The 26001-nt window shown below is 44.6% G+C and overlaps 1 protein-coding gene across 1 annotated transcript in view; it reads left to right on the top strand.

Moving 5' to 3' along the window:
* Positions 1–974: 974 nt before the first annotated feature.
* LOC106561201 (metabotropic glutamate receptor 3) overlaps positions 975–26001 on the top strand; it is a 58381-nt gene continuing 33354 nt past the window's right edge. Inside the window, exons 1-2 of the mRNA XM_014124894.3 lie at positions 975–1071; positions 13005–13070. The gene's annotated coding sequence lies outside the window, so the exon portion shown is untranslated. The remainder of the gene's footprint in view (positions 1072–13004; positions 13071–26001) is intronic.

Here is a 26001-nt window from a genome sequence, read left to right as displayed (position 1 = left end):
TCTGTTTGTGTGTGTGTCTCTCTTTCTCTCTCTCTCTCTCTCTCTGTGTGTGTGTGTGTGTGTGTGTGTGTGCATACAGTCATTAGAATGCCAGTTTGAAAGTGTGCAGCTCCTCTTGAACATAACGCAAAGGCACTCCATGCATGGCTGGGCCTGAGAGAGGGCACTGGCTGCACACGCACACACACACACACACACACACACACACACACACACACACACACACACACACACACACACACACACACACACACACACACACACACACACACACACACACACACACACACCTGACAGAAACATAGATATGTAGGTATTCAGAAGAAGGGTGTGACAGAATGGTGGAGGAAGGAGGGAAAGAGAGGATGAGGGATGGGAGAGAGCCCACTATCCAAACAGTCTCCAGCCTATAGCCTGTGTAAGGCTGTGGTCTTAGCGCTGTGGAGCTCAGGTAATAGTGCAGGCCAATAGTGTTCCTTGGTTCCCATTGGGAGAGGAAGTGGCTTCCAGCCTTATCTGGTTCTATTAATTTAGAGGTTCAGAAAGTATACCCCCTATGTGTATCATTTCATTTCCCAGGATCTTATTCTCAACCTTAGGTAGCAATATTCTTTTCTCGGCAATGCTTAATACAACAAACATGAATTTAATCTGATCCCATTAGTCATACTCATACATCCAAAATGTGTCACTATCTGCTTACATGTTGTTTTTACTACAGGGGTGATGATCTCTCTCTCTCTCGCTCTGTCTCTTTTTGTTTGCTTGCTGTGTTGGAGATAAACAGGATATGTTATTTTAGTAAGCGTGTTAAAGGGGTGAATGGCCAAGTTTTCATTTTATCCAATAAAAATGTATCCTTGCCAGATCGATTGTTGTTGCTAGGAGACTGAAGCATCCTCTGGCAAGGGCTGCACGCGCTCTGGTACAGATGTATTTGTTCCCTCTCTCTCTCTCTCTCTCTCTCTCTCTCTCTCGCAGTATGACTCCACGGAGGGATCAGGAGTAAGAGAAACTCGTCTCAAGTCCTCAAATAGCTGCAAGATTTGCGCACTTCGCATTATAAATAAGGTAAGTCATTAGAATATTTTATCTCTGGACATTGTACTCACAATGTGGCTTTTTTCAACAACGGTTATTTAGGCTACGTAGGTAGGAGCTTTTTTGACAGGTAGTTTACATGCGCACGCTAGGGCAAGTTAAATTATGTTGTCAACTGTTGACCTAATGACGTAGTAAAATGGAAATGTATCTTGCGGTTTGCATTGCATTTACAGACACGTAATCATATCTGCATCATTCATCATAATGTGATATGATGTGTGAGTGATAGTATTTGATTAATTCCAGCTCAATTCCTTTCAAGACTAGAGAAAAGTAATTGTCAGAGAAACTAAGGCTGAATTGGAGTTTCAGAATGTCTGTAAGATGGTCATATCGGAGAAAATGAAAGAAAAGTCAGATTTCCATGCGTCGCAGTAGCAGTGTTTTCTGCAGTGTGGATAAGTTATTTTGGCTGTTACATAATTCGTTACAGACACAATGGACGGAGGATTCCACGAAATCGAAGTAGCCTAACAAACGACGTGTGAGGGGGTGATAAGTGCTTTCTAACCTCGGTGACACAATATATGGATACAGTAACTGATGAGTTGATACGGGTATGTTTGTGGTTGAAGATTGTATTCCTACAAACTGCGCGCGGACGCATCGATTTACACACCCATCGATCTGCGGTGTCCTCAGCGACAGTGTCCTCCTCGTCCGCAGGTGAGCGCGTGTACTTGTATTTTCTCCCACGCGGCTATGGGATTTGATAGCAGGTTGTTTAGGCATGGTGTCGATAAACCCATGTCGATAAATCATGTATGTGACGTTTCACTTATAGTTAAAGGTAAGACAGTTTTCGGTTGCCTCTATGGTTCTCTTCTGTCTCTCAGGACTCTCCTTACTGACAGACTAGGCGTGTACGTGTGTGCGTGCGGGCGTGAGGTAGTGAGTGTTTGTATGTTTCCCTCTCTCTCTCCTGACTTGTCTATGTGTGTCACTGGGTGTCTCTCCTAAAAGCCTGAAAGGGCTCTTTCACATCACAGAGCTTTACCTGGCTCTCCTGAGTGCTTTGCTGTGTGTGTGTGTGTGTGTGTGTGTGTGTGTGTGTGTGTGTGTGTGTACACATGCATGCATACATGCTTGTCTGAGAGTGTGTATGTCTTTGGATATGTACATCTGTATGGTACAGTCTGTGTGTATGCGATGATACCTAATTTATTCCCCCACTGTGTGTTCAGAATTTAATATGTGTTTGTTGTCTGTTGTTTACAGCTTTGCCTCCATCAATCAGTTACTATTATACATCTATCACAATGAAAAGTAGTAGGCTAGTTTAAATATAGCACTATTATAAATCAAGCAGCTCACAGCCTAAATTATTATTGTCAATAGCTTAGCTAATGAGTGATAAGTATTTAAAATCTGGAAAACAAACTACACAATGGGTTGCCTAGAGAAAGAGAGTGAGTGAGAATGATTGTGGTGTGTGTGTGTGTGTGTGTGTGTGTGTGTGTGTGTGTGTGTGTGTGTGTGTGTGTGTGTGTGTGTGTGTGTGTGTGTGTGTGTGTGTGTGTGCAGGTAAAGACAACATATTGCTGTGCATGTGTGTGAATGGATATGGCCTTGTGGTTTGTATAGGCTACGTGTTGGTGTAGATATGTGTAGATGATGCATGTGAGTTCCTGCATGGCCTTCTAGACTCTATTTTTCATGCAGAGCTGTACTCTGTGGGCTGAATGCAGTACAGAGCCTCTGTCACATCCTTAGCAGTTCAACAGCACTCTCTTTACTCAGCACAGGGAAATAAGCCCTCTCAACTGGCTGTTCCTCTCTATGTGTGTGTGTGCGTGTCTGTGTCTGTCTGTGTCTCTGTGTCTGTGTGTGCATGCGTTTGTCTGTGCGTCCATCTGTTCGTCTGTCAGTCCTCACAGACCATCAGTCAGTCTCTTCATGCAGTAGCCAAACATGATAGGAAAGAGGGTTTGGGAATCGACATAAACAGCATGCGCAAGTTAACAAATCACTGGACTGTTGCTGTCTGTCACCTGTAGCAGAGATGATGGTGCTTTTGTTGCTTTTTCTATGATTGTGAAAATGTATTCATATGGGGCCCATGCAGTCCAGATGTAGCGGTGTTTCAATGAACTGATCTATGAGGATGTTATGTTTGTTGAATGAGTCTGGAAGGCCATTCACAGTACCAGCTCGGTCTACAATCATGGTAATAACTCTGACTGTTCATTTGAGTCTCGAATCAATTCCAAGTTGTGCATTCCAAGATCAAGTCAAGCCCCGTCGAGTCACAAGTTCTTTTCAAGTCAGGTAAAAAAACTTCTATGACTTGATACACTACAAATCTTTGTCCATTTATTGAGGCTGCCAGACAACCCTTTTCATTATTTTGCCGACAACCCATTTTGATTATGTAATAATTAATTTTAACAACAAATTCCAAATGCTAGCTTCATAAGTAAATTATACATTTCAAGCAATTTTGACTTACCAAAAGGCAAGTAGGCCTATGCTAGTAATTGCTGCTTGATGCCCCATTGCTGGTGAGCTTGCAAAGTAGACGGTTCATATTCTTGATCGCCAAACCATTTTTGGAGCGACAGATGCATATTCATTTATGGCAATCCTCTCTCCCTACAATTTGACCTTTGCGCTGTACCCCATCCTATAGATGTACAGCAAATCAGCAATATGTTCACTAGCTGTGGTTTCCAAACCTTTTTGACCTGCTACACCAGAAACGAGTGGTTCAGCGCAAGCAGGGTCATACGGTTTACATCGGAGATTACCCAATCAGATGGAATGCATGATCTGTCTATGGCGTTTTTCTTCCTCACAAATATTGTAATTAATTCACTAGAATATGTTACATCTTCAAGTTACAGATATCTTTAGACATATAGCCAGTACCACGTATATAATTGTAACCCACCCAAACTAGGCATATCTGAAATATGAAAATGATCAATGATGTCACTGGGTAGCCTATTGTTGTGGCAAAGATGTGTCCGTAGCAGATTGCTAAACAGTACTTTAATGGATAATATGAACGTAATAATATGAACGCTACTCTGTTTTTGATAGGCAAAACTGGAGAAAATGTAACAATAACTTTCTGGTCACTAATCTGGATATGTGCGCCTGCACCAATGCTGATGACTGGCAACTCTTTGGCTCTGAAGCACAGATTAGATGTTTTTCAAACAATACTTTGGTGCAATGACATAGGCCTATGTTAGTGACCAGATTGAATAAGCAAAGGTATAAATATAAAATACAAATGGAAGGCTATATTTTTATTAATTCAGTTTCACACTCCCAAAACATTCTCACTGCACTTGCTCACCAGACCTGTGTTGATTGACAGTTTCCTGGTCCAATCAGAGGGCCGAGTGTGCGTTTCACTAGACTGTCTCTGGCTGCATGGATAGTAATCCACGGAAACTCTGTGCGACAAAATGAGTGACAAACATTACAAAACCTGGCCAGATCATTTCATGTCATCAGTCTCAAGTCAAATTCAAGTTCTGAGTCGTGAGGTTCCAAATCCAAGTCAAGTATCAAGTTATTTTATTTTCTATCAAGTCGAGTCTCATGTCATCAAATTTGTGACTTGAGTCAGACTCAAGTCCAAGTGATATGCCTCGATTCCACACCTCTGTTAAATGCCCTTTCATTTTAGTCACATTTTAGTCACATCACATTTGTATTGCCTTATTAACCTATAGTAAACATAAATCACGGACTTCCATGTGACCAAACATACATAGCCTTGTCCTACCAACATGTTTTCTGTGTAACATCCTATTCTCTTCCCAACAGCAGAAATATGACTAACATATTTAAGAATATATAAGAACTATCTGGCCATGTAAATTCCTAACTCATCCTACATAGATATTGCACATTACATACAAAACAAACAGACATACACAAGCGCAGAGAGAGAGAGAGAGGCACAATCACTAGATGGTGCTGCAAAGTATTGGCAAAGTTGTATGGGTTGCACCTCCATCAGTCGGTCGTGTCATTGCCATTGTTATTGACGTTCCATAGACCCTGCAGACACATTGATGTAGTCGAGTCACTAGAACTTGAGTCCGAATCGAGTCCCAAGTCCCCTATGTTCGAGTCTGAGTCACCAATGGTCCCTATGGCTGAAGTCCGAGTCCCAGTGCTTGAGTCCTGGTCCAAGTGTTCAAGTCTGAGTCACTGGATCCACATTAACTCAAAATAAAGATATTTACCAAGTCAGATATAGTGTAGTGGCAAGAGGAGTCAATCAATTTCATGAATAAAACCGACATTATTCCTTATTCAGAGAGGAATGTTTGTTCTACATTTACATAACATTTGTGTAATTTAGCTAACGCTCTTATCCAGAGCGACGTACAGTTAGTGCATTCATCTTAAGATAGCTACAGTAGGTGAAACTACCACATCTCACAGTCGTAGGAAGTACATTTTTCCTCAATAAGGAAAACATTGCGTCCTGCTGAACACGCCCCAGGTTATTAGCTATAGCTAGCTAATGAGGTAACATGACTGAACAAGGTGTAGCCTTAACAAATGGCCAAAGGTCTTGTCTGCAAGTAACCTCGTTTTAGAACAGCCCTCGATATGCTTTATGAATGTAAAATGCGGCCCGCCAATGCACAATAGAAATGCAATGGGGGAAGTGGGAGGGTTCAGCGAGACTACAAATTCAAAGTCAGACTACTTTTCTATAGTCAAGGGAGAGCAAAACATTGCTAGACTGTTGTTTTACTAATAAAATAAAATCAAAGTTCATTGGTCGCATATACAGATTTGCAGAGGTTACCGCAGGTGCAGCGAAATGCTTGTGTTTCTAGCTCCAACAGTGTAGTCATACCAAGCAATACAAAACAATACACACAAAATCCCCAACATTTAAATAAAGAAAGTAAGAAATATCAGAATGTCAGATATAATGGTATATGGTGTGCAGGGGTGGAAATCCCGGGGGGGACGGGGGGGACACAACCCCCCCCATCCTGGGGAAAAATATGATTTGTCCCCCCCAATATATCACTGAAACATAACTATGTAATTTAAATAATATTAATAATACGCAATGAAAGCAATTGTGCTGATTATAGACACTTAATAGCGCGTTTTTAAGTTTCAAAAGATTGCGACCCCCCCACCCTTTGCCTCACAATGGTTTGATCCACTGCCAGTTCCTTAGCTTGCTAGGTAACAGAGAGGTCGTATCTACTGTCTGAAAGGCACTCAATGCACATAACTGACGTGAGGTTAATCCAGTCAATCGCGCACACACACTAGCTGAATATGCAGAGCTAGCACGCAAATATTAACTATTAAGCTAGCTAGTACCTATTCCATTTATGTGGCGTCGTCAAAGATGGAATCTTTGCTATCGTCAATTTATTCCAAGATCAGCAGGCAGATGATGTAAGTTAGTGCTTCAAAGTCCCTGTGATAAGGTTAGCGATAAACTGAAATCCAAACTGAACAGAACTACACTCTCTTCTACCATTGTCTTAAATATATTTCATGGTCTCGTTGCAAAAGCTAAATTGTCACAATGGAACTTTTATTTATTTATTTTATTTCACCTTTATTTAACCCGGGTAGCAAAGATTATAGCAAACACCACTGAAACTGAAATGGTGCTCGCTAGCTTTGCAAATTCAGCTATTGTTGGAAGCCAGCCAATATGAAACAAACTATTAAAATTACAAAAGGTTGCAGCATATGTTGTGTAAATGGTTAACTCATACAGCTGTCAACTCTTGTCATTTTAATCCGTTTCACATTTGCTAGCTACCTTTTAGATCGAAGCCCAAATAGAATGATTGAAGATGATAGAAGCCCATCTCCTACTGTAAATAACCTACACACTGTGTGTGTAGCCAGCCAGCCATCCAGGTAAAAAAATGGCAGAAAAATAAAAGACGGACATCAGAGTATTTTTCAATACACCAAAACGCATAGTAAGAACCCTAGTAGCCTAATATCTCAAAGACTAGTTGATAAAATGTTCATAAGAAAGAAATGAAATTCTAATGGAAATGTTTCACAATGATGTCATTAGGCAGAGCAGGCAACAGATGGCACACAGACAGCAGAGTTGGGGACAGATATGCAGGGACAGACTGGCAGAGACAGGGAGTCACAGGTAAGTTTGTTGAGTCTTTGTTTGGCAACATTATGAAAGGTTCTCAATTTTTTTTACTTGTAAAATAGGAACATAATTGGAAAATGCCATGGATACCCCCACTCTCAACTTAAACTGGTGACTGAACTAAGATTTGTTAAAGGCAATGGTATTGCTGTTGTGATTAGTTGTGTAGTTTTGGGTACCGGTAGTTAGGAGTACGGCAAACACCTTATTTCTTTGGTTCCTCAATATACATTTACCATATTACAATGTAGGCTATGTGTTACAGCACTACTTTTGGTGTCCCCCTCAGGAATTGCTCTTGAGAAAATTTCATGTAATTGTCCCCTCCAAAGTTGATATCAGATTTTCGCCCCTGATGGTGTGTATAGAAAGTATGAACCGTATTCGAATAGAAAATGTTTGTAATAGCAGTAGTTATATAGGATGAGCCTTGACTAGAGTACAGTATACACGGTACATATGAAGTGGGTAAAACAGTATGTAAACATTATTAAAGTGACCAGTGTTTAATGACTATGCACATAGGGCAGCAGTCTCTAAGGTGCACGGTAGAGTACTGGGCGGAGGCCGGCTAGTGGTGACTGTTTAAAAGTCTGATGGCCTGGAGAAAGAAGCTTTTTATCAGTCTCTCTGTCCATGATGTACCTGTACTGTATCCGCCTTCTACATGGTAGCAGGGTGAACATGCCGTGGCTCGGGTGGCTGAGGTCCTTCATGATTCTCTTGGCCTTCCTCTGACAGCGGGTGCTGTAGAGGGCAGGCAGTGTGCCCCCGCTAATGCTTTGGGCTGAACGCACCACCCTCTGAAAAGCCCTGCGGTTGCCGACTGTGAAATTGCCATACCAGGCGGTGTTACATCCCCACAGCATGCTCTCAATAGTGCATCTGTAGAAGTTTGTGAGGGTCTTAAGGGCCAAGCCAAATTTCTTCAGCCTTCTGAGTTTGAAACTCAGTGTTTCAAACTCAGAAGGCTGAAGAAATTTGGGTGGGTGAGGGCCTTGTAACCGTCCAGGAAGAGAGAGTAGCAAGGATACAGAGTCCGTGATGCCCATATAGCACAGATGTGTTGATAGAATTTCGGTAGCATTTTCCTCAGATTTACTTTATGAAAGTCCCCATCTACAATAAATTTGGCCTAAGGACATGCGATTTCCAGGGCGGCAGCTAGCCTAGCAGGTAGCCTTGTGGTTAAGAGCGTTGGGCCAGTAACTGAAAGGTCGCTGGTTTGAGTCCCTGACCTGGCAAGTTGGAAAAAATCAGCAGTTCTGCCCTTGAGCAAGGCAGTTAATCCCCAGCAACTGCTCCCCGGGCACCGTGGACATAGATTAAGGCAGCCCCCCACACCTCTCTGATTCAGAGGGGTTGGGTTAAATGTGGAAGACATATTTCGATTGGATGCATTCAGTTGTGCAACTGACTAGGTATCCCCTTTCCTAGTTTGCACATAGTCCAGTGTAGTTCCTTGAGAGCTGTCGCGGTGTCGGTTTGGGGGTGAATATACATGGCTGTGACGATGACCACATAAAATTATCTCTGGAGGTAATGTGGTCGGCATTTGATGGGGAGGTATTCCAGATTGGGAGAACAAAAGGTCTTGAGTTCATGTACATTACCACAATTACACCATTATTTGTTAATTATGAAACAAACCCCGGAGAGTTCTTTCTTCCTGTTCGCGTGATGGATGGAGAACCCCACTGGCTGAATGGACGGGGACAATATATCCAGAGAGAGCCATGATTCGATAAAACAGAGTATGTTACAGTCCCTAATGTCTCTCTGGAAGGAGGACCTCGCCCTGAGCTCGTATACTTTATTGTCCAGGGACTGAACGTTAGTGCGTAATATACTCAGAAGCGGTGGATGGTATGCACACTGCCTGAGTCTGACTAAGGCCCCACTTCTTCCTCTTTTCCGGTGTTGGTGCAACCCCCGGGATGAATAGAGCTGCCTCGGGAAGTTCAAACAAAAGATCCTGGGAAGTAGAATTTCTGCTAGAATTTCTGACGATCTAATATCCCAAAGTTTTTTTCGGCTGTAGGTAGTAATATAAGAAATGTTCTGAACAAATAATGTTTCTCTCATAATTTATTTTACAGACTCAAAAATATCCCACCATGTCGAACAAACAAATTATCTGTCAGCATTTATAAAACTTCCTGTTCCATCACAGCTGTCGTGATGTCAAATTTTAGTCACAGAGATATAGTAATTTCATCCCGTTTCGTTTGAAATGGGAACTGAAATGAAGAAAAAAAACGTTTTTTTTTCTTCTTCTGTGTCTATTTAGTCAGTTATAGTCTCGTCAATTGGCACTGAAAAATAGGTGTTTGACGAATATTTTTGTTTTGTTGACAACTAACACTGACACACACACACACACCCACAAACACAGGCAAACACATACACATACACACACACAGCCAGGGACACTAGCAGTCAACTTGTCTTGGAGATTAGCATACAGTAATAGCCATTATCATCTCTCCTCTCCTTCCGCCAACCCCGTTTCCTTTCACCCCAGGACTGAACCCATCACCCAGTAAGTGTCCTGACTACGCATCAGGCAAAGTCCTACCACAGAGACAGGGCTTAGTGGTGTGCAGATGACCAAGGTTTAAATCTACAGCCTTTGAATTCATCTGATGAAATGTTTTCTTACACTAGTATAAAGGGATAACCATGTACACGATGTCACCCCCAACTATATAATTACTACTCATACATCCATACAACCAAATAGGACTATATTGCACCACTGGGTGACGGTGATAGGGTATGGATGTTAGAGCTGATTCCATTCTATTACTTCTAATTCTCTGGCTGTGACCTGTGACCGGCAGGGAGCTGACTGTGCGGCCTGATCGTTACTCTAATAAGCCCTGCTCTGTGGGGGTCAGCAGGGCGTTAAGGACCAGAGCACAAATGATGGATTATTGATTATGATTGGTAAATTCAGACAGATCTGATGACATACTGCACTGGTGTTGCATCAGTAGTAGTAGTAGTAGTGGTGGCAGAGGTGTATCTACCATCGAGTCACTAAATGTATAGTCTATAGTTTGACCCGTAGGTGAAGCCCCAGACAGCTTTGGGTTGACTTGGTCTTTACGTCTGCAGTGTTTTGGTTCACTTGCAATCACAACTCTCTTTATGACCTGAGATTCAAATTGTAAAATCTTATCTTGGCTCATGGCAAAATGTGTGGAATTGACGCAAACTTACTATAAAACTGCAACATTTTCTCTATGCCCCATGGCAAAATGTGTAGAATTGCACGAAATTAACTCTAAAACCTTCTCTCCACTGTCAAGAGGGGGGCTGCAAACATGTTTTGCTCGCAATGTGTTGAGGGGATGTGGGTACGCTGACAGGTGTATAAAATCGAGGACACAGCCATGCAATCTCCATGGACAAACCTTGGCAGTAGAATGGCCTTACTGAAGAGCTCAGTGACTTTCAACGTGGCACCGTCATAGGATTCCACCAACAAGTCAGTTCATCAAATTTCTGCCCTGCTAGAGCTGCCTCGATCAACTTTAAGTGCTGTTATTGTGAAGTGGAAACATCTTGGAGCAATAACTTCTTAGGTAGGCCATACATGTTTACAGAACAGGACCACTGAAGCGCCTGTAGATCTGGGTTTGGCGGATGCCAGGAGAATGCTACCTGCCCGAATGCATAGTGCTAACTGCAAAGTTTGGTAGAAGGGGAATAATGGTTTGGGCTCGGCCCCTTAGTTCCAGTGAAGGGAAATCTTAATGCTATAGCATACAATGACATTCTAGATGATTCTGTCAAATCAAATCAAATTGTATTAGTCACATGCGCCGAATACAACAGGTGTAGACCTTACCAACAATGCAGTTTAAAAAAAATTAAAGTAACAAGTAATTAAAGAGCTTCCAACTTTTTGGGGAAGGCCCTTTTTTGTTTCAGCATGTCAATGCCCCTGTGCACAAGGTGAGGTCCATACAGAAATGGTTTGTCGAGATCGCTGTGGAAGAATTTAACTAGCCTGAACAGAGCCCTGACATCTAGTGGGAACCTTCCCAGAAGAGTGGAGGCTGTTATAGCAGCAAAGGGGGGGACAAACTCCATATTACTGCCCATGATATTGGAATGAGATGTCCATATACTTTTGACCATGTAGTGTATCTTGATTCTGAACTGGGCTGTTAAGGACAGCACAAGGCTGGTCTGGACATATAGCTACATTTTTACATTTGAGTCATTTAGCAGACGCTCTTATCCAAAGCAATTAGGGTGCCGATTAGGGCACATTGACAGATGTATCACTTAGTTGTCTCAGAGATTTGAACCAGTGACTTTTCATTTACTGGCCTAATGCTCTTAACCGCTAGTCTAAACTGACTTACTGTGCTTACTGAGCTACTCCTAGAGTCTTTAGACCAAGGGGGGTGGGTTGGTGTTGAATCATTTTAGGTGTGTGTGTAGGGTGCTGGTGTGTGTTTAGCTGTACCTCTCTGTCCTATTTATGGATTGACAGTCTTTCCTCCCTAAAACACACTCTGTAAATAATGAATGAACTGTCCATCTCACCCAATACACAGGCAGGAGTATGTCTGGAATACCAAACCTTAACACACACACACACACACACACACACACACACACACACACACACACACACACACACACACACACACACACACACACCTGCACAAATTACTCTCTCTATTAAATATACCACATGGTGTGAACTGTTCATGTATCTGCTTCCTAGAGAGATGGAGAGACGTAGAGAGAGTAAAGTACAGAGGGATGCACACAGAAAGAAAGGGAAACAAAGAAATGGTCTGTTAGCTCTCTCACACTGAAAGATCCGCTCCAATGGTGGAGCTTTTTCACACAGAGGTATAGATAAACAAACACACACACACACACACACAGTGCAGAGTGGAGTGAATGCTGTGGTCCATCGACCCTGCATGTCCTCTCTCTGCAGGGTACGTGTCATCAACAACATCCCTGCCTGTTAGAGAGGGAGGGGAGAGATAAGGGGATGGGGAGATGGGAGAGAAACGCTGGGTTCACATTTTTGGGGGTTCTGTGCAAGCGGTGTATGAAACTGACTAAATATAACAACATATGACTAAATACATTCTGTTATTGTGCTTTACTCATTGCAAGTATTTTATTTGACCTTTATTTAACTAGGCAAGTCAGTTAAGAACAAAATCTTATTTTCAATGATGGCCTAGGAACAGTGGGTTAACTGCCTTGTTCAGGGGCAGAACGACAGATTTGTACCTTGTCAGGGATTGGGATTCGAACTTGCAACCTTTCGGTTACTAGCCCAACGCTCTAATCACTAGGATACCCTGCCGCCCCGGAGCACACATTTGACTAGAATGGAATATCTACTGTCTTGTTTTTGTAATAGAGTTACAGCGTGAGGAAAGTAAGGAGGGAAAGCAAGAGCATAGAGATAGAGGAAAGGGAGGATATCAAAATATGATCTAGAAGGTGATTGACCTGTGTACTGTAACTTCAGTTCATGATTAGTCTCTCTATCAGGATAGAGGTCTGCTACTCAACATCTTTGCCCTTTACTCTTTTTCTCTTTGCCCAATTTCTGAACCATGTAACGAAGACTAACTTGGTGAAGAAGAATACAAATACATCAGTGTGTGTGTCTGTGCATGCGTGCATGTGTCCGTGTGTGCGTGGCCCTAAACATTGTTTGGCAACCAATTCTCTGTCTAACCCCCCAACTCTCTTCTCGTCCTCTATCTCCCTCTCTCTGTAGGTTACTCTGGGGATGTAGCTATGTATCATGACCCAGCAGCTCTTTGGCTTGTCTGTTTCTTGTCAGGTAAGATACTGCACTATTTAGGAGGGAATGTTAAGGTGAGGTATTCAAGCACCATAACCTACATTCTTGTCACGTCCTGACCATAGAGAGCTCTTATTTTCTATGGTAGAGTAGGTCAGGGCGTGACTGGGGGTTGTTCTAGTTTATATTTTCTATGTGGGGTTCTAGGTTTATTTTCTATGTTGGTGATTTGTATGATTCCCAATTAGAGGCAGCTGGTTATCGTTGTCTCTAATTGGGGATCATACTTAAGTAGCATTTTTTCCACCTGTGGGTTATGGGGTATTGTTTGTTTATGTTTAGTTGCCTGTTAGCACTGCATTGTCGTCACGGTTCGTTTATTCTTTATTGTTTTGTATTTTGCTAAGTTTCACTTTCTAATAAATTATGTGGAACGCTACTCACGCTGCGCCTTGGTCCGATTATTCCAACGAACGTGACAGAATACCCCATCAAACCAGGACCAAGCAGCGTGACCAGAAGGAGCAGGGATCCTGGGCACGGGAGAGAAGAGAGTGGAGGACTTCCTGGACGTGGGAGGAGATCATGGCAGGAGACAAGAGCCTGCCATGGAAGCAGGCGGAGGCAGCGAAGGAGGATCAACGACGACTCCGGGGTTTGCAACCACGACGGAAGCCCGAGAGACAGCCCGAAAAAGGCCGAGGGGCGAGGAGTATTGTGAGATAGTTGAGGGAAGTGATGAGGTAGAGTGGATGGTTTGGTGTCTGGAGCAAGACAGTCGCCGTGAGGAGCGTGGGACTAGTCAGGCACCATGTTTTGCGGAGATACGCAATGTGTCTCCAGTGTGCATCCACAGCCCGGTGTGTTCTGTGCCAGCTCCTCGCACTTGCCTTGCGAAAGTGAGCATCCAGCCAGGATGGGTTGTGCCGGCTCGGCGCTCCTGGTCTCCAGTACATCTCCTCGGTCCCGGATATCCTGCGCCAGCTCTACACATTGTGTCGCCAGTGCGCCTTCACAGCCCAGTGCGTCCTGTGCCAGCGCCCCGCACTTGCCAGGCTAAAGTGAGCATCCAGCCAGGACGGGTTGTGCCAGCTCTACGCTCCAGACCTCCAGTGCGCCTCCACGGTCCAGTATATCCTGCGCCAGCTCTACGCACTGTCGCCAGTGTGCCTTCACAGCCCAGTTCGTCCTGTGCCAGCGCCCCGCACTTGCCAGGCTAAAGTGAGCATCCAGCCAGGACGGGTTGTGTCAGTTCTACGCTCCAGACCTCCAGTGCGCCTCCACGGTCCAGTATATCCTGCACCGGTTCTACGCACCAGGTCTCCAGTGCGCCTCCACAGCCCGGGACGTCCTGTGCCTGCTCCTCGCACTCTCCCTGAAGTGCGTGTCCCCAGTCAGGTACGTCCTGTGCCTTTTTCCCGCACTCGCCCTGAAGTGCGTGTCACCAGTCTGGTGCCACCTGTCCCGGCTCCACGCACCAGGCCTCCAGTGCGCCTTCACAGGCCAGAGCTTCCGGCGACAGTACCCAGTCCAGAGCTTCCAGCGACAGTTTCCAGTCCAGCGCTTCCGGCGTCGTGTCACAATACGGAACATCCTGAGACGGTCCACGGTCCGGAACCTCCTGAGACGGCCCATGGTCCGGAACCTCCTGAGACGGCCCACGGTCCGGAACCTCCTGAGACGGCCCACGGTCCGGAGCCTCCTGAGATGGTCAACGGTCTGGAACCTCCAGCTCCATGGCCGGAGCCTTCTCCTGCGCTGGTGCCCAGTCCAGGCACAGCGTCCAGTCCAGCTCCATGGCAGGAGCTCTCCTTTGCGCCGGTGCCCAGTCCAGGCACAGCGTCCAGTCCAGCTCCATCGCAGGAGCTCTCCTCAGTGCCGATGCCCAGTCCAGACACAGCGTCTAGTCCCGCTCCATGGCCAGAGCCTTCCCCTGCGCCGATGCCCAGTCTAAGCACGGCGTCCAGTCCAGCTCCAAGGGCAGAGTCTTCTTCCGCGTTGGTGCCCAGTCCAGGCACAGTGTTCAGCCTGGGTCCATGGCTGGACCCGCAGGATGAGCAGGTTCTTCGGCCCGCACCAGAGCCGCCCCCGATGCTGCCGGATGAGCGGGTTCTTCGTCCCGCACCAGAGCCGCCTCCGATGCTGGCGAACCCGCGGGATGAGAGGGTCCTGCACCAGAGGCGCCACTGACACTAGACACCCCCCAACCCTCCCTTTTTGTTTCAGGTTTTGCGGTCGGAGTCCGCACCTTTGGGTGGGGGGGTACTGTCACGTCCTGACAATAGAGAGCTCTTATTTTCTATGGTAGAGTAGGTCAGAGCGTGACTGGGGGTTGTTCTAGTTTATATTTTCTATGTGGGGTTCTAGGTTTATTTTCTATGTTGGTGATTTGTATGATTCCCAATTAGAGGCAGCTGGTTATCGTTGTCTTTAATTGGGGATCATACTTAACTAGAATTCTTTCCACCTGTGGGTTATGGGGTATTGTTTGTTTATGTTTAGTTGCCTGTTAGCACTGCATTGTCGTCACGGTTCGTTTATTCTTTATTGTTTTGTATTTTGCTAAGTTTCACTCTCTAATAAATTATGTGGAACGCTACTCACGCTGCGCCTTGGTCCGATCATTCCAACGAACGTGACAATTCTCAATGGAACACAGCACCAGATTAGTAATCAAATACCTGTCATCATAAGCTAGCCAAATGGTTTAGAGGCTTACTGTATTTTTAAAATGTGCACATGGATGTGTGTTACATGTGATGCATAAATAGCCACAATAACTACACCAAGTTTGCTATAGGCTTAATTAGTTGTAGAGATGATATGTAGGAGCTACGTTATCATTAACATGCAGCTGATTCTCTCTAAAAGGTTACCACGCGGTGAATATTCATTTTCTGAGGACGCTGAAATGGCAGAGCTGGCTAGCGTAAGATTGCAGTGTGTTTCTGTATGTGTGTGTGTGCATGCGCGCGAGTGTGTAGTATAAGAATGTTTGAAGATATTATTATTTGGCTCATCAGTTGAAAATTGATTTTATGAGTTGCCAATTAGATTACAGCATGCTGTTAAAGAAAGGCCCTGGGTGGAACGGCTGCTAGTCTCAAACGCTATCTGCACCCAAAACACACATACACACACACACACACACAGACAACATTGAGCTGGGCGCTCATCAAAACGCAGGCCAACCAAGTTAATTACAGTGTTGTGCTGAAGGGCTGTGACTTACAGAGAGAGATAAAAAGAGACAGAGAGACAGAGAGAAAGGGCAGAGAGAGATGGAGAGAGAGGGGGAGGGGGAGGGGAGAGTGAATCGAAAGAGGGGGAGAGAGAGAGATGGAAAGAGAGAGAGATGAGGGGTGGGGAGTTCACTCTCAGGACAGTATTTTCATGTTCTTTTTATGAGGTTTCTCCTTTGTAGATTGAGAACTTATCTAGGAATAAATTGTTTATAGTTTGGGTGTTCGATCGATCGTTAAGGTGACGCTGGGCACTTCTTTTTTCCCCACACGCGGGTGCACACACACACACACACATACCTTTCCTTGGGGTGTGACGTCAGCTTGAAAGAGCATGGGTGAAACATTTATAAACACAGACCCTAGTGGGGGATACATTTCCCAAATAGTTGCAGGAGAATCTTATTGATGAGACAACCTGCAGCAATGAAAATGCTGGGTTGTTTGGATGACCCAACTGCTGGGTTATTTGGATGACCCAACTGCTGGGTTCTTTGAATGACCCAACTGCTGGGTTCTTTGGGTGACCCAACTGCTGGGTTATTTGGATGACCCAACTGCTGGGTTCTTTGGGTGACCCAACTGCTGGGTTCTTTGAATGACCCAACTGCTGGGTTCTTTGGGTGACCCAACTGCTGGGTTCTTTGAATGACCCAACTGCTGGGTTCTTTGGATGACCCAACTGCTGGGTTCTTTGGGTGACCCAACTGCTGGGTTCTTTGGATGACCCAACTGCTGGGTTCTTTGGATGACCCAACTGCTGGGTTCTTTGGATGACCCAACTGCTGGGTTGCAGGCATTGGGTCACATAGTTGGGTTGTTTTCTTTCACATCTCTTAGATGTTAAGTCCCCAAAATAGGAGACTTTGAGCGGTTCTGGACTGGTTCGGACTGACATTTTTGTGTACAAAGCGCTCTGTGAACGCTGTAGGGTCCCGGGCCTTATAGTGCCAGAAAGCCTCATCTGTCTGCTCTCCCCTACCACTCTCTTAGCAGAGCTGACTTGAAATGTCAGGTTTCATATCCTACATTTGCATAGGGGGTGACGTGTCACATTTTCTGGCCTATCCAGACAAAGAATTGATTTTCTCTTCGTCTGAGCTAGTGAGCCCAGCCTGGGAAACCGCAAATGAACGGTGGCTGTCTAGCGAATCTTGCTGTCACATTCTCAGATGGATTTAGAGCTCTCAACATGAAACCATTCTAAATAATTTCATAGAATTGAAACAAGGCCACTTTCTCTTGGTCAAAGACGGACGAAATCACTTTGTGCTTAAAGTTAAAGTTGTAACAAGTCTGCACACATTTGAGGGGTGTCTCTGCATGTCAGTTATATGAAATAGTCACTAAGTATGATCATATTTATTTTACAGTAATAAGAAATGTGAAATCATTTAACATTTGATTGTTACTATATTTACAAAGCATTTCAGTCATTTCAAGCCCTACTGCCACACTTTCGTTGAATAGGGGAAAAAATCATATATTATTTTTCATATTTTCCTAATATTTTGTACTATGTACTTGAGCTTGTGTCCAAAATTGAGTACACGTCAGCAACATTACCAGTTCTTGTTAATGGCCAACTGATTAAAAATAATTACGTTTGGATATGTCTATTTAGGCAGAAATATATTTTTTTAAAGAGCAATGTTGGGTTGTTACTGTTGAACACAGAGATATGAAGCTTCAATTAGCCTTATAGTAGCAAAGCGCATGCCCCACCCACCTGAGGATCTGTCTTTTTCAAATCAAATGTCAAAGCAAATAAAAGGTTATGTCACATGCGCCGAATACATTGAAATGCTTACTCACAAGCACTTAACCAACAATGCAGTTTTAAGAAAATAGATATTTACTAAATAAACTAAAGTAAAATAAAAAAATAAAAAACAACACAATAAAATAACTATAATTTAGGCAATATACAGGGGGTACCGGTACGGTGTCAGTGTGCACGGGTACAGGTTAGTCGAGGTAATTTGTACATGTAGGTAGGGGTAAAGTTACTATGCATAGATAATAAACAGCGAGTAGCAGCAGTGTAAAAACAAAGGGGGTGTCAATGTAAAATAGTCCGGGTGGCTATTTGATTAATTGTTCAGCAGTCTTATGGCTTGGGGGTAGAAAATGTTAAGGAGCCTTTTGGACCTAGACTTGGCACTCCGGTACCGCTTGCCATGCGGTAGCAGAGAGAACAGTCTATGACTTGGGTGACTGGAGTCTTTGACAATTTTTGAGGCCTTCCTCTGACACTGCCTAGTATATAGGTCCTGGATGGCAGGAAGCTTGGCCCCAGTGATGTACTTGGCCGTACACACTACCTTCTGTAGCGCCTTACGGTCAGATGCAGAGCAGTTTCCATACCAGGTGGGGATGTTCTTGATGGTGCAGCTGTAGAACTTTTTGAGGATCTGGAGACCCATGCCAAATCTTTTCAGTCTCCTGAGGGGGAAACGGCATTGTCGTGCCCTCTTCACGACTGTCTTGGTGTTTTTGGACCATGATAGTTCGTTGGTGATATGGACACCAAGGAACTTGAAACTCTCGACCCGCTCCACTACAGCCCCGTCCATGTTAATGGTGGCCTGTTTGGCTTGCCTTTTCCTGTAGTCCACAATCAGCTCCTTTGTCTTGCTCACATTGAGGGAGAGATTGTTGTCCTGGCACCACACTGCCGGGTCTCTGACCTCCTTCCTATAGACTGTCTCATCGTTGTCGGTGATCAGGCCTACCAATGTTGTGTCGACTTAATGATGGTGTTGGGAGTCGTGTTTGGCCACGCAGTCATGGGTGAACAGGGAGTACAGGAGGGGACTAAGTACACACCCCTAAGGGGCCCCAGTGTTGAGGATCAGCGTGGCATATTTGTTATTGTCTACCCTTACCACCTGAGGGCTTTGTGGGTACTATGGTTTTGAACGCTGGGCTGTAGTCAATGAACAGAATTCTCACATAGGTGTTCCTTTTGTCCAGGTGATAAAGGGTGTGCGATTGAGATTGTGTCACATGTGGATCTATTTCCTGTGTTTGAGGGGTACAAAATCCACTTGTCACTTAAATATCCCTGGATTTATTGTATTCATTTTACATCTGCGACTCTTTCATACTATTGCTTGTGCCTGTCGTTTTTTCCCATTTAATGTTACGACTGGAAATCAAATAAAATCAAATAACATTTTATTGGTCACATACACGTGTTTAGCAGATGTTATTGCGTGTGTAGTGAAATTATTGTGCTTCTAGTTCCGACAGTGCAGCAATATCTAACAAGTAATATCTAACAATTTCACAACATATACCTAATACACACAAATCTAAGTAAGGAATATATGGATGAGCAATGTCAGAGTGGCATAGACTAAGATACAGTAGAATAGTATAGAATACGGTATTTATATGAGATGAGTAATGCAAGATATGCAAACATTATTAAAGTGACTAGTGTTCCATTATTAAAGTGACATAATTAAAGTGACATTATTAAAGTGGCCAATGAGTTCAAGTATGTGTATATAGGCAGCAGCCTCTCTGTGTTAGTATTGGCTATTTAACAGTCTGATGGCCTTGAGATAGAAGCTGTTTATCAGTCTCTCGGTCTCCGCTTTGATGCACCTGTACTGACCTCGCCTTCTGGATGATAGCGGGGTGAACAAGCAGTGGCTCGGGTGGTTGTTGTGCTTGAGGATCTTTTTGGCCTCCTTGTGACAACGGGTGGTGTAGGTGTCGTGGAGGGCAGGTAGTTTGCCCCCGGTGATGCGTTGTGCAGACCGCACCATCCTCTGGAGAGCCTTGCGGTTGTGGACGGTGCGTGTTTGTAATGACCTGTCAAACACAAACTGGCTGAAATGTGCTCAATGGAATACGTTGGATTTCCATTGAATCTGTAAGAATGCTAATGCTTTGTCTGGGATTTAATGCACCATCTCGATGCTCACATGAGAAGAAAGATGACTTTATTTTGATTGGTGTTAATTTTTTTTTGAATTGGAAAAAGTAATAATTGAATACAGTCGAAATGTTGAGATAGGTCTAATCGAGAGCCAAGTGTGTTGATCTTCTTATCCGAGGGTATCCTGCTATTGACACACTTGTTGAATTATGCAAGAGAACGTGACAACATCAGTAATTAATGAGGCAGTCTAGACAGCGCAGGAGAATGCAGGTAGTGTAGACAGAGCAGGTAGGGTAGACAGAGCAGGTAGGGTGACAGAGCAGTGAGGGTAGACAGAGAAGGTAGTGTAGACAGAGCAGGTAGGGTAGACAGAGCAGGTAGGGTAGGCAGAGCAGGTAGGGTCACAGAGCAGGAATTTGCAGGTAGGGTAGACAGAGCAGGTAGGGTAAACAGAGCAGGTAGGGTAAACAGAGCAGGTAGGGTAGACAGAGCAGGAGAATGCAGGTAGGGTAGACAGAGCAGGTAGGGTAAACAGAGCAGGTGGGGTAGATAGAGCAGATAGGGTAGACAGAGCAGGTAGGGTAGACAGAGCAGGTAGGGTAGACAGAGCAGGTAGGGTAGACAGAGCAGGAGAATGCAGGTAGGGTTGACAGAGCAGGTAGGGTTGACAGAGCAGGAGAATGCAGGTAGGGTGGACAGAGCAGGTAGGGTAGACAGAACAGGAGAATGCAGGTAGGGTTGACAGAGCAGGTAGGGTAGACAGAGCAGGTAGGGTAGACAGAGCAGGAGAATGCAGGTAGGGTTGACAGAGCAGGAGAATGCAGGTAGGGTAACAGAGCATGAGAATGCAGGTAGGGTTGACAGAGCAGGTAGGGTAGACAGAGCAGGTAGGGTAGACAGAACAGGAGAATGCAGGTAGTCTGGACAGAGCAGGTAGGGTATACAGAGCAGGTAGGGTAGACAGAGCAGGTAGGGTAGACAAAGCAGGTAGGGTAGACAGAGCAGGAGAATGCAGGTAGTGTAGACAGAGCAGGTAGTGTAGACAGAGTAGGTAGGGTAGACAGAGCAGGTAGTGTAGACAGAGCAGGTAGGGTGGACGGAACAGGTAGGGTAGACATAGCAGGTAGGGTAACAGAGCAGGTAGGGTGAACGGAGCAGGTAGGGTATACAGAGCAGGTAGGGTAGACAGAGCAGGTAGGGTATACAGAGCAGGTAGGGTAGACAGAGCAGGTAGGGTATACAGAGCAGGTAGGGTAAAGAGCAGGTAGGGTAGACAGAGCAGGTAGTGTATACAGAGCAGGTAAGGTATACAGAGCAGGTAGGGTAGACAGAGCAGGTAGTGTATACAGAGCAGGTAGGGTAGACAGAGCAGGTAGTGTAAACAGAGCAGGTAGGGTAGACAGAGCAGGTAGAGTGAACAGAGCAGGTAGGGTAAAAAGAGCAGGTAGGGTAGACTTAGCAGGTAGGGTAGACAGAGCAGGTAGGGTAGACAGAGCAGGTAGCGTCAACAGAGCAGGTAGGGTAGACAGAGCAGATAGGGTAGACAGAGCAGGTAGGGTAGACAGCGCAGGTAGGGTAGACAGAGCAGGTAGGGTAGACAGAGCAGGTAGGTAGACAGAGCAGGTAGGGTGACAGAGCAGGTAGGGTAGACAGCGCAGGTAGGGTAGACAGAGCAGGTAGGTAGACAGAGCAGGTAGGGTGACAGAGCAGGTAGGGTAGACAGCGCAGGTAGGGTAAACAGAGACAGTGTTTGTTGGTTACAGCCCTGTTCTAAACCTTGATGTTAACCCTTTGACGTATACAATCACATATTTGTGATCATTGTTGATTGGTCCCTACAAGGTACCGTCGCAAATGTGTGATTGGAACAGTAGCAACAGAACATATGATGCAACAAACGCATCTAAATAGCATTGTTGTCTGAAAAGCATCTATTCAATGTTTTGTACTGATGGGGAAATAAAGGTCTTCACAACTTTATTCCTCAATTTTACCTTTTATATTAAAAGATAAATGCGAACTTCATCATCCAAGCATCACGTGGAACACATCCACAGTCAAACTTATTCCATAAACCAGTCTAAATAACAGGTTGCGCTGACAAAAAATGAAACATGTTTGTGACCTAACAGCTAGACTTGTTTACAATGTACCACATCTCTGGTAAACGCAGGTGAGAAATGTAATATTTTTTAGAGAAGAGATGCGTGTCAGCTAAGCTAACAGCAGCTACATTCTTTATGATGGCAGACATTTTTACATGAAAAAAAAAAAAATGTTATAAGCTAAATAAAAATACAACCCCTGGAAAGGGGAGTCTGAGCTGGCAACCCTGAGTAACAACAGTTACAATCAAGTCAATCAGTTACAATCAAGTCAGTCGAGTGAACCATTCCTTCACCTCATTTTGTTATAACATCTTTGGTCTGACAGATTTTTACGTGACAACCAGAATGCATTGTATGATGTCAACAAACATAGCGCCACACATACACTACATGATCACCAGTATGTGGACACCTGCTCATCGAACATCTCATTCCAAAATCATGGGCATTAATATGGAGTTGGTCCCCCCTTTGCTTCAATAACAGCCTCCACTCTTTTGGGAAGGCTTTCTACTAGATGTTGGAACATTGCTGCGGGGAATTGCTTCCATTCAGCCACAAGAGCATTAGTGAGGTCGGGCACTGATGTTGGGCAATTAGGCCTGGCTCGCAGTTGGCATTCCAAATCATCCCAAAGGTTTGAGTTGAGTTGAGGTTGGAGCTGCCTGATGGTGTAGAGTGATTCATCACTCCAGAGAACACGTTTCCACTGCTCCAGAGTCCATTATGACAAAACGAAAACAGGTTTTTAGAAATGTTAGCATATTTATAAAAAAACAGAAATACCTTATTTACATAAGTATTCAGACCCTTTGCTATGAGACATCGAAATTGAGCTCAGGTGCATCCTGTTTCCATTGATCATCCTTGATATGTTTCAACAACTTGATAGGAGTCTATCTGTGGTAAATTCAATTGATTGGACATGATTTGAAAAGGCACACACCAAACTGAACAAACAGGGGAGAAGGGCCTTGGTCAGGGAGGTGACCAAGAACCTGATGATCACTCTGACAGAGCCCCAGAGTTCCTCTGCAGCACTCCACCAATCAGGCCTTAATGGTAGAGTGGCCAGATGGAAGCCACTCCTCCATAAAAGCCACATGACAGCCCGCTTGGAGTTTGCCTAAAGGACTCTCAGACCAACAAGATTCTCTGGCCTGATGAAACCAAGATTGAACTATTTGGCCTGAATGCCAACCATCACTTCTGGAGGAAACCTGGCACCATCCCTACAGTGAAGCATGGTAGTGGCAGCATCATGCTCTGGGGATGTTTTTCAGAGGCAGGGACTGGCTGACTAGTCAGGATCAAGGGAAAGATGAACAGAGCAAAGTACAGAGAGGTCCTTGATGAAAACCTACTACAGAGCGCTCAGGACCTCAGACTGGGTCGAAGGTTCAACTTCCAACAGGACAACGACCCTAAGCACACAGCCAAGACAACGCAGGAGTGGCTTCGGGAACAAGTCTCTGAATGTCCTTGAGTGGCCCAGCCAGAGCCCGAACTTGAACCCCATCTAACATCTCTGGAGAGACCTGAAAAAAGCTGTGCAGCGATGCTCCCCATCCAACCTGACAGAGCTTGAGAGGATCTGCAGAGAAGAATGGGAGAAACTCCCCAAATACAGGTGTGCCGAGCTTGTACCGTCATACCCGAGAAGACTCGAGGCTGTAATCGCTGCCAAAGGTGCTTCAACAAAGAACTGAGTAAAGGGTCTGAATATTTATGTACATGTGATTTTTTACATTTTCAATACATTTGCAAAAATGTCTAAAAGCATGTTTTTTCTTCGTCTGTATAGGGTGTGTGTGTAGATTGATGTGGGGGAAAAAACTATTTAATCAATTTTAAGGCTGTAACGTAACAAAATGTGGAAAAAGTTAAGAGGTCTAAATACTTTCCGAATGCACTGTACTTTTGTATATATAGTGTATTAATGCAAGATGTAAAGTGTTGATCCCATCCTTCATGAGCTGAAATAAAAAATTACAGAAATGTTTTATACGCACAAAAAGCTTATTTCTAAAAAGATTTGGGGCACTAATTTGTTTACATCCCTGTAAATTAACATTTCTCCTTGGCCAAGATAATCCATCCACGTGACAGGTATGGCATATCAAGAAGCTGATTAAACAGCATGATCATTACACAGGTGGACCTTGTGCTGGGGACAATAAAAGGCTACTCTGAAATGTGCAGTTTTGTCACACAACACAATGCCACAGATGTCTCAAGTTTTGAGGAAGCGTGCAATTTGCATGCTGACTGCAGGAATGTCCACCAGAGCTGTTGCCAGATAATTTAATGTTCATTTCTTTACCAGAAGCCGCCTCCTACGTCGATTTAGGGAATTTGGCAGTATGTCCAACCGGCCTCACAACCGCAGACCACGTATATGGCGTCATGTGGGCGGGTTATTTGCTGATGTCAACGTTGTGAACAGAGTGTCCCTGGTGGCATTGGGATTGTGGTATGGGCAGGCATAAGCTACGGACAGCAAACACAATTGATGGCAATTTGAATGCACTGAGATACGATCGCGCCATTCATCCGCTGCCATTACCCCATGTTTCGGCATGATAATGCAAGGCCCCATGTCGCAAGGAACTGTACATTTCCCAGTTCTTTCATGGCCTGCATACTGTACTTACCATACATGTCACCCATTGAGCATGCCTGGGATGCTCTGGATCGATGTGCATGACAACGTGTTCCAGTTTCCACCAATATCCAGCAACTTTGCACAGCCATTGAAGAGAAGTGGGACAACATTCCACAGGCCACAATCAACAGCCTGATCAACTCTATGCGAAGGAGATGTGTCCCGTTGCATGAGGCAAATGGTGGTCACATCAGATACATGTCATTCATTGAGCAACTTTGGGATGCTCTGGATCAACGTCTATGACAGCATGTTCCAGTTTCCACCAATATCCAGCAACTTCGCACAGCCATTGAAGAGGAGTGGGACATGTATCTGTCCATTCTGTCCAATATTTACCCAGTGCTGGGTTACCAAATAACCCACATTTTATTGTTTTTAACCCAGCATTCTTTAGAGTGTACTGTTTGGGACTACCTGAACCTAAAGTACAAAGGAGTACATTGATAGTAGTGTGTTTTATACCTAGCAGTGTTAGATTCAGATTAGAGTGTATACGCAGAAACAGCCTCTTGCAGTATCAGAGCTCAGAGTTGACTCCGTCTCAGAGACGCTTTTATCCTCCTACCTGCTGACACACACACTCACACACATGCATTCAGGTTCGCATGCACACTCACACACACACACACTCATGCACATGCACACTCATGCATGTCACACACACACATTCTCTCTCTCTCTCAGTTCAGATTGATTTTGAAGACAGTACTCAGATCATACATAGTTACCACCTCTCTCTCTTTCTCTCTAGCTCTGGTGTGTAGAAGGAACATATGTGTTGTAAGGCATTATTTGAAGGGGTTCAGTGGAATGGCATTAGGTTGTTGGTTGTGAAGAGACAGTGGTACTAGTTATGCTGCTTGGTAGATAGTCTGAGATTAGGGAGACAGAGGGAGCTTTAGTTGAGGAGTTGAGGAGATAGTATCAGCTCGGTCGCACACACACACACACACACACACACACACACACACACACACACACACACACACACACACACACCGAGAGAGAGAGAGAGCGGTGGCATCAGAACACTGGGCGTCTATATCAGCATGCCATC

The sequence above is a fragment of the Salmo salar genome, chromosome 10, assembly GCF_965601325.2.
Source record: "Salmo salar chromosome 10, fSalSal1, whole genome shotgun sequence".
Lineage (NCBI taxonomy): Eukaryota > Metazoa > Chordata > Actinopteri > Salmoniformes > Salmonidae > Salmo > Salmo salar.
Note: the sequence above shows the minus strand (reverse complement) of the source record. Positions and strands in the feature narration are given on the sequence as shown.